The sequence below is a fragment of the Pseudorca crassidens genome, chromosome 9 (genome assembly GCF_039906515.1).
Source record: "Pseudorca crassidens isolate mPseCra1 chromosome 9, mPseCra1.hap1, whole genome shotgun sequence".
Classification (NCBI taxonomy): Eukaryota; Metazoa; Chordata; class Mammalia; order Artiodactyla; family Delphinidae; genus Pseudorca; species Pseudorca crassidens.
Genome location: NC_090304.1, coordinates 87,313,967 through 87,324,028, shown reverse-complemented (window position 1 = coordinate 87,324,028; position 10,062 = coordinate 87,313,967). Strand labels below are relative to the sequence as shown.

The following is a 10,062-nucleotide window of genomic DNA, read 5'->3' as shown; positions in this document are numbered from 1 at the left end:
TGTGTCCTTCATGAACGTAGTGCCATATCTGAAGCTCAGCAGGCACTTACTTGATGTGTAATGAATTCATTCAATGGCTGTTTATTGAACTCCTGCAGAAGTTATCTCACTCCTGCCTGTAAACTCCCTTAGGCAATTGTTCTTATCCTTTCTTGATTCACACCCCCCTTGGACAAGCTGATGAAAGCCATGCATCTTTACAACAGAAAAATGCAACAACCAGTAAAATTTTACATCCTTCTTGTTGGCTCATGGATTCTGGATTCAGAGTCTAATTGATTTGAATTCAATTATCGGTGAATTGAATTGTTCTTTCCTTTTTTCAAGTTATAGAAATCCAACTTAAGCCAGCTTAGACAGAGAGAGGTTTTTTTTAGCCTAGGGAGTCCAAGAAATGGTTACATTAAAAAAAATACATAGATGTGTGAGCTTGGCTTGTGGAACAAATGGAACAAGAGATTCTAACATTTTCAGGATATGCTTCTATCTGAAGATCAGTACTAATCTCTCAAACTCACTTCCTCCACAAATTGGAGAATAAGCTTGCTGATAGGTCCTGTGCCTCACACCCCACCAGAGAGGAGTTACCCCTTCTCCCTCTTAGTAATACTTAAAAAAAAAAAACCCAAGGAAATATTCTGATTGGCCAATTTAAGTGACATGTCAGCTCCCAGACATGGGAGTCAATTGGAGAAAGAAAAGCTCCACCAAAGGAATGATATTCTGAGAAGAGGTGAAGAGCAGAGCATCACCACCACTTTTTTCACCATCAACCCCTGGGCACCTGCCCCTGCCATCTCTCCCTGGAAGCTCTCTAAGCCCCCATTCTTCTGTGCCCTCCCACCTTCATTCCAGCATCATCAAAACTTGCCACAAATAGCAAGGACCCAGCTCTTTGCTTTCTAAGAGAACAGCTAACAGTGAATAGATCTGGGCTAGACTATGAAGGAGAAAAACAAAACAAAACAATTACCTGGCTCCCCCTCCTGCTTCAATAAGCTATTTTATCAGTGGCCATTTATAATAATCACCTTAACCTACAGTAGTTCTAACATGGAATTTTGCTTAATTTTACGCATCACAGATTTAAACAACACTGACTTTTAGAGCTGGGAGAGTCCCTTGAGATCATCTTGCCCAATACCTCATTTTATAGATGAGGAAACTGAGGATTAGAGAGTCACTTATTTAGGTCACACAGCAAACTGGTATTAGGCCCTAAGCCAGAGTGTATGGACGCTAATTCCCAGTCTAGTTGTCTTCTTCCTTCATTGTAATGCAGTGAAGAAAATGTTTGGTTTGTCATAGGCCCAGTGAGGCTCACTAATCACTGTGCGTGTGTTTCCTTACTGGAACAAGTCATGACTTCAGTATTCCAGAAAACATATAGAATTAGTTGGCTATATGGGAGGCTTGTGCTGGAGGTGTTGTGAATATGGGCTTGGGAGCCAGGCTGGTTATGTTCATTCTAAGCCTTACCACTTACATGCTTGGACAGGTGAGTTAATATTTTTGTGCCTCAGCGTCCTCATCTGTAAAATGGATCCTCCTCCAGCTCTTCTAAAGCAACAGCCCCATTTAGCATTTGTTGTTCTTTTGGTTCATGTTCCTCTGGGTACAAGCAGGCCAAATAGATGCCCAAGAGTTGTATCTACCACATTAGGTTTTAGAAGAATAGATTAATTCATGAAAATCACTTAGAATATGGTCTGATGAACTGTAAGCATTCCATGAGTGTAACATCTGTAATTAAAATCAAGTTGTCAGGAAAAAGGGAGTATTTTAAAGGCAAAGGCCATAAAACAGAATTTCCTGTAGGTCAAGTAATTCAAACCCTTAATTAGCCTCAATTTCCTTTCTGTCGCACCTTCTTATGAAAACAAAGCAAAGAAAACTCTTACCAGGAATTTCATTAAAAATAATAAAGCGAACAATCCAATATAAATAAACCTAAAATATTCCTATATTTAGCCCAATGTGCTAAGGAGGTTATCTGGATCATCTGCCCTTTGCAATCAAAACTGACATTCAGAGTAATGATTTGTGTCCTCAAAGACAAAATAATTATAATTGCTATCATTTGAGGACTGCTTACCAAACAACAGGCATCATGCTGAGTACTTAACATACCTTATACACCATGCAGACACAGGCGTGCATGCACACACACGCACAAACCCCCCCCCCCCCACTCATTCATTTAATCATCTTAACAACTTTAGGGGCATGGATTTATTCTTATTTTACAGTTAAAAGTACATTTTATGCTTAATGAAGTTGAAGCTTGGAGAAGAGAAGTGAATTTCCAAGTGTACAATTGGTAAGTGGAGCTTGGAGTTGAACACAGAGCTTTCTGAATCCACAGCCAGCACTCTCAACAGCTCTGTTTACAGTCTTAATATTCCAGTTACCAAACAAAGAGAATATGGCGATTTATTTTCCATTTTCAGCCAGACAACAACAAAGGTTTCTGCTTGGCTCTTAACTGACTAGAAACTGAAGCAAATTCAAGAACTTCATCATCCTCTAAGAATCCGCTTACAGAGCTTCTATTTCCCAGTGGTTTTTTGTTTGTTTGTTTTTGCGGTACGCGGGCCTCTCACTGTTGTGGCCTCTCCCGTTGCGGAGCACAGGCTCCGGACGCGCAGGCTCAGTGGCCATGGCTCACGGGCCCAGCCGCTCCGCGGCATGTGGGATCTTCCTGGACCGGGGCACGAACCCGCGTCCCCTGCATCGGCAGGAGGACTCTCAATCACTGCGCCACCAGGGAAGCCCCTTCCCGGTGTTTTTAATTATTCTTCATCCTACCATTAGCAAGGAAAGCCAAGAATTGACTGGAGACCGTGGACTTTGACTCCATATGCACAAGGACTGTGTTTTATTCATTTGTTTCCTCGAAGGAACCAGGTCAATGACTTATTAGTTTTAACGGAGAATAAATATTTATTGAACAAACAAATGAGTAAACAAATATGCATATCAGCCTTTCCATCATGGAGCTATGTTTGAAAGAGGAAAAATGTTCTGTCCAGAAAAACAGATTGTTTAATGAAAGAAGTACTAACTCAAGTGCTTACTAGCTGTGTCATCTTAAGCAAGTTACATAAACTCTCTGACTTTGGTTTTCTCATTTGGAAACGGAGGGACTGCTTATCATTTCATTTACAGTGTAGGGAGAATTAAATGTGCTAAAAAATTCTAAAATGTCTGTTACACAGTGGCCACTCAAAAATACATTTTGTTTACCCTCATTCCTTATTTTTTTATTTCCATCATAAGCCTATTATTTTCTTACACTTATACCATTGATAAATAGAACCTGTCATTTGCAAATTCCTTTGCAATTTACAAAGAATATCATGTTATCTTTTTTGAACATCACAATAGCCTTGAAAGATAAAAAGGATAGAATAAACTCATTTTATCTCAAGTTACAGAGGACAAAACCTATTCTGTTCTCATTTATACAGTGAGTAAATCATAATACCAAGACTCATATCTAGATTCACTGACATGAGTTCTGAGCTTTCCTCAGTTCTCCAAATTGCTTCTGGAGAGAGTGAGAAAAACCAAAGCTTAAATCTTTCAATTAACTATTATATATGTTCTAAATGTAGAATTCCATACTACCACAATAATCATAAAGTCATATGTATTCTTCAGGTTTAACCTTATAATACCCTTCCTTGTAGAAATACCTTCAATTGGTCCTATTAAAAGCCAAAATTCAGCCAAGTAAATTTGAAAATCTAATTGCTTTATTCAACTATTCATGAATAGGGCAGCATCCTATCTAGCAACTAGAACAGTGATCAGAGGAGTTGTACAAAATGGAAGGCTTTTATAGGACAAATGGTGGGGCAAGGGAGCTACTAGAAAAACAAAAGAAATTATTCTTTTTCGACCAGGACATCTTTTGTGAAGGGAGGGAAGAGCAAGGGTTTTCTCATACTGAAGCTTCTTCTTCCTCTTGGGGATGGAGAGGGTCCCTGTGACAGACTACCTTACTGATGCTTGACCAGAAAATTCCAGACTGGTAGATTAAGATTAAATTTCTGTGAGAGGTTGAAACTGCAGTTAGATCAGGTATTAAATCTAGGTTTGGTATCATGGGCTTCTAGCATGAGTGATGCCACTAGGGGACTGTGATTTTCTTTTCAGCAGTTCAGATAACCAATTATAGCAATTTTTCACCAGGTGTCACTCCAATGTTAATACCTGATAAGAACAGATTATCACGTGTCCTTAACATAGCCATGAGTAAAATTCAGAGCTCAACTGTAGGTAAAGCCAGCTATTGTTCTGTGGAGCAAACTGGATATAGGTAGGTAGATAGGATAGATTTTTTTTTTAATAAACTCTGGTTTTTACACAATGGTCAAGAGAATTTCACTTTTCTTTCTGACTTTTGAAAGTGTAAGAACAAATGGGAAAAATTAATAATAAGATAAAGTTTATTTTGAACTAAAAGGTTATTCCATTTTTATATGCTTTGCTGAAGAGTAAAATGCTTTTTTACAGTTATTAAATTATTCACCACTCCACATCATTCTAGGGTGCCATTGTACAGAATAGATTTCTCTGTACAGAAGGAAAAATAAGTCAACTCTGAGTCACTTCAGGAAACTAACATTTTTAATAACAGCATATTACCAGTATTTGACATCTATTAAACATCAAGAGATGCTCCAGAGTGTCTATTATTTAGTGAGTATTTCAAAGAACAGTGAGTTATGCTAATCCCAGCTTAAAGATAACTCAGGATATAAATTTGACTGAAAAGGACACAAACCGGAAAAGAAGGAAGAGGATTTATAGACAGAGATAGAAATAATGTCAACAACTCCTTGTCTCTGGTGTCCAGTGTGCTGAAACTTCACACTCATGGAATGAGTGCTTCTGTCAGGAAGAATTTCCTCTACCCTTGTAGGTTCTCCTGGTTGGTCTAAGAATTAAATCAACATAAGACATATTAACAGAAGAAAATCAAATTTAATTTCATATATACCAAAACACCACATACATGAGAGGTTCAGAAACAGAAAGATAAAATTAGGAATATAAGCTATCCAAGCTAAGGAATGAGATAGGGGCCTGGGGCTTCCAAGGACAGGAGAGTCATTCATAGGATGATAAGAAGAGCAGATATTTGGTACTTAGATGTTTGCCCTGCCATATAGATGGGGCCACTTAGATAAAACTTATCTCCAGTAATAAGTCTGTTCAGGGGAAAATCACCAATTTAAATTATCCTAAGTAGTTAAGGGTAGGGCAACAGTTTCTCTTGAACCCACAGGGTCTCAATTGCCTTTAGCACAAAATAATCCTCATACAAAAGTGACACATTCTGGGGAGTTCTGAATACTTATTTTTCTCTTTAACATTAACCTTAATAGAAAGTCCCCTTTTAGGATAAGAAAACTGAGGCATATGAATGGATACAAAAACAAGACCTGCAAATATGCTGCCTACAAGAGACTCAATTCAGATCTAAAAACACACACAGATTGAAAGTGAGGGAATGGAAAAAGGTATTCCATGAGACTGCTACAAACAACTATATGTCAATAAAATGTACAACCTAGAAGAAATGAACAAATTCCTAGAAATGTACAACCTCCCAAGATTGAACCAGGAAGAAATAGCAAATATGAAGAGACCAATTACCAGGAAAGAAATTGAATCAATAATTTTTTTAAAACTCTCAATAAACAAAAGTCCATTACCAGATGGCTTCACAGGTGAATTCTACCAAATATTTATAGAAGAGTTAACACCTATTCTTCCAAAATATTCCAAAATATTGCAGAGGAAAAATGTTCCTGAACTCATTCTGCAAGGCCAGCAACACCCTGACAACAAAACCAGGCAGTGATACCATGAAAAAAGGAAAATTACAGGCCAATATCACTGATGAGCATAGATGTAAAAATCCCCATAAAATATCAGCAAAGAGAATCCAGTAATGCATAAAAAAGACCATACACCATGATCAAGTGTGATTTATCCCAGGGCTGCAAGGATTTTTCAATATCCATAAATCAATCAATATGATAAACCACATTAACAAACTGAAGAATAAAAACCATAAGTTCTTCTCAATAAAGGCAAAAAAAGCTTTTGACAAAATTCATCATCCATTCATGATAAAAACTCTCCAAAAAGTGAGAATAGGGGGAACATAACTCAACATAATAAAGGTCATATATGACAAACCCACAACTAACATCATACTCAATAATGAAAAGCTGAAAGCATTTCCTCTAGATCAGGAACAAGACAAGGATTCCCACTCTCACCACTTTCATTCAACATCGTATTGGAAGTCCTAGCTACAGCAATCAGACATGAAAAGGAAACAAAAGGAATACAAATTGGAAAGGAAGAAGTAAAACTCTCACTGTTTGCAAATGACATGATATTGTATGTAGAAAATCCTAAAGACACCACCAGAAAACTACTAGAGCTCATCAATTAATTCACTAAATTTGAGGATATAAAATTAATATACAATAATTTGTTGCATTTCTATACACTAACAATGAACTATCAGAAAGACAAATTAAGGAAACAATTCCATTTACTATTACATCAAAAAGAATAAAATACTTAGGAATATACCTGACCAAGGAGGTGAAAGACTTATATGCTGAGAACTATAAAACATTGATAAAGGAAATTGAAGAAGATTTAAGAAGAGATGGAAAGATAGCCCCATGCTCTTAGATTGGAAGAATTAATATTGTTAAATTTGCCATACTACCCAAAGCAATCTAGAGATTTAATATGATTCCTATCAAACTACCCGTAACATTTATCACAGAACTAGAACAAATAAGCCTAAAATGTATATGGAACCATAAAACAACCAGAATTGCCAAAGCAATCCTGAGGAAAAAGAACTAAGCTGGAGGCATAACACTCCCATACTTCAGACAATACTACAAAACTACAGTAATCAAGAGTGTGGTATTGGCACAAAAACCGACATATGGAGAGGATAAATGAAACAGAATAGAGAGCCCAGAAATAAACCCACACACCTATGGTCAATTAATCTTTGACAAAGGAGGCAAGAATATACAATGGAGAGAAGACAGTCTCTTCAGCAAGTGGTATTAGGCAAGCTGGACAGCCACATGTAAATCAATGAAGTTAGAACACTCCCTCACACTGTACACAAAAATAAATTCAAAATGGCTTAAAGACTTAAATATAAGACATGACCCCATAAAACTCCTAGAAGAGAATATAGGCAAAACATTCTATGACATAAATCATATATCAATGTTTTCTTAGGTCAGTCTCCCAAGGCAAAAGACAGAAAAGCAAAAATAAACACAAAGGACCTAATCAAACTTACAAGCTTTTGCACAGCAAAGGAAACCCTAAACAAAATGAAAAGATAACTTAAAAAACTGAGAGGAAATATTTGCAAATGATGCAACCAGCAGGGACTTAATTTCCAAAATATACAAACATCATATAACTCAATAATAAAAAAAACAAACAACCCAATCAAAAAATAGGCAGAAGACCTAAATAGGCATTTCTCCAAAGAAGACATACAAGTGGCCAATAAGCACATGAAAAGATGCTCAACATTACTAATTATTAGAGAAATGCAAATCAAAACTACAGAGAGGTATCACCTCACACCAGTCAGAATGGCCATCATCAAAAATTCTACCAATAATAAATGCTGGAGAGGGTGTGGAGAAAAGGGAACCCTCCACACTGTTGGTGGGAATGTAAATTGGTGCAGCCACTATGGAGAACAGTATGGAGGTTCCTTAAAAAACTAAAAGTACAGTTACCATATGATCCATCAATCCCATCCCTGGGTATACATCCAGAGAAAAGTCTAGCTCAAAAAGATACATGAAACCCAATATTCACAGCAGCACTATTTACAATAGCAAGACACAGAAGCAACCTAAATGTCCACCCAAAATGAATAGATACAGAAGATGTGGCATATATATATACAATGGAATACTATTCAGCCACAAAAAAGAATGAAACAATGCCATTTGCAGCAACATGGATGGACCTAGAGATTATCATACTAAGTGAAGGAAGTCAGATAGAAAAAGACAAAGAGACAGAGAAAGACAAGTCTGTATATAAAATAAACAAGGTCTTATTATATAGCACAGGCAACTATATTCAATACCTTCTAATAAACTATAGTAGAAAAGAAAAAAAAAGAAAGAAAATTGATGCACAGAGTGACTAAGGATCTGACTCTTATTCACATGGCTCAGGGCTGGTGCCAGTTGGCTGAAGGCACAGCTCACAGGGAAAGTTAATCCCCAAGGCAATTCTAACTCCCCCATCTTCATCTTACCCCTTCTGGTACCTCACACCCCAGCCCCAGCCCCAGAGGTAATTCATCTGGCAAAAGTCCTGTCACTACTCTTCCAAACCAGATTTTCTTATCCCCTTGAAAAGTACAGGGCATCCTCAACCTCCCCCTGATCTATTCAGCTCAAAACAATTGTTAAATGGCTCTGAATATTCAGGCATAGGCAAATAGAAATAAAAGCTGAGAGGCAATTTGTCATTAATTTTGCCTCTGGTTCCTGGTGTGAGTAGAGTTACATCAATTTTGTATATCAGAAAGGTTATTTTTCAAATAAACCGAGTCAGATTTCCCTCACATGTATCTCTGTGGGCCATGGAATCCTGCAGCTGTTAAGGCATAAAGGCATTGCTCAGTGCTGAGAGCTCACCCTAAAGTGATTAAAGCAGACTGCAAAATTGTCTGCCAAATCTGATGAGTAGGAAAATGAAGGCTAATGGAAGAAGTGTACAAAGTCATATTTCCAGACAAATCACACCAGATCTCACTCATTAGGGGATGAATCTACAAAGTGTGCACTATAGTCAACCACCAGCTGAGATTTATATCAGCCTAATTTAGTCTTGAACCCAGCTCATAGTAATAATGAAGTTAATAGAAAAGATAATGCTATGTGTACAGTATAAGATGCCTGAATTTTAAGTAGAATAGTCACCTGTTCTACTAAAATAGTCAGTATAAGTGATGTGACGGCCGGCTTCCTCTGCCCTCAAACATAAATAAGACAGGTGACTTTATACCTGAAATGCTATGATTTGAGACCTATTTCTATTGTTTAGGCATTGTTCCTATAAACAACATTCTCTTTTAAAATGCAAGAGCTCCTGCAGGTGGAAAGCAGGAAGTCAGTAAAATACTAGTGTGAATCATTATAGGAAATGTTTTTGTTTGTTGTTAGAGGACCTTAAGCACCCTATGAAGCACTGGACACCCTGGAGAGTAGAGGACCTGAAAGAAGTGAGGGAGAGGAAGACAAAAATGGGGTAATTTTTCATGTGGCTGTTTATCACATCAGAGGACACCCATTTTCTAACTCCTGGACAGAGTCCTAAAGATGAGGTTAACAATATATAATGTTTACTCATATACAAATTACACTTGCTAAAAGTGTCAAGAAACATAGCTGCACTTTTGTGGCATAAGAAATATATACCTTTTTTCCATATAGATGGCGATGATTTTATGACATTCCTCTTCTTTGTAAACATATTGTCATTTGGGGGCTTCTATAAAACAGTTTCAATCTGATTTGTATAATTCCACTTAAAAGCATTAGAGGAAACATCTGATACTGTCTCACAGGCCTCTCTGGAACCATCTGTTTCTCTTTGTTCTTGTTCTTTGGGCTTTTGTTGCTCCTGCTTCAGTGCCTGCAGTTTGTAGCTAAGTAAACAAAACTGCTGTCACTCCTGTCCTCACTACTCAGACTTCCACACCTCAAATGCTGCTGCAACGGTGTGCAAGCAGCTCACCAACTGCTTGCACAACTTCAGAGATGGCTCCCTGCATGGTGCCAAGGCAGCCTGTGAGAGGGCAGCCCAGGCTGAGCCACGGTCGAGGGATCTGTATCAGCCTCTTAGTTATCAGAGTTTATCAGATGGAAGAGATCAAATTGTTCAGCTGCCTTTTTCATTTTGAATGCTGAGCATCTGGTGTTTGATTGTGTATTGCCATGTAAGAACACAATAATCCTCAAA

At 37.6% G+C, this 10,062-nt stretch overlaps 1 long non-coding RNA gene across 2 annotated transcripts in view; it reads right to left on the bottom strand.

The window, feature by feature from the left end:
- Positions 1-4,625: 4,625 nt before the first annotated feature.
- The window catches only part of LOC137229709 (uncharacterized), a 28,830-nt gene continuing 23,393 nt past the window's right edge, over positions 4,626-10,062 (bottom strand). For both annotated transcript variants that reach the window (XR_010945805.1, XR_010945804.1), the window contains one exon: positions 4,626-4,945. This is a non-coding gene — a long non-coding RNA (uncharacterized lncRNA). The remainder of the gene's footprint in view (positions 4,946-10,062) is intronic.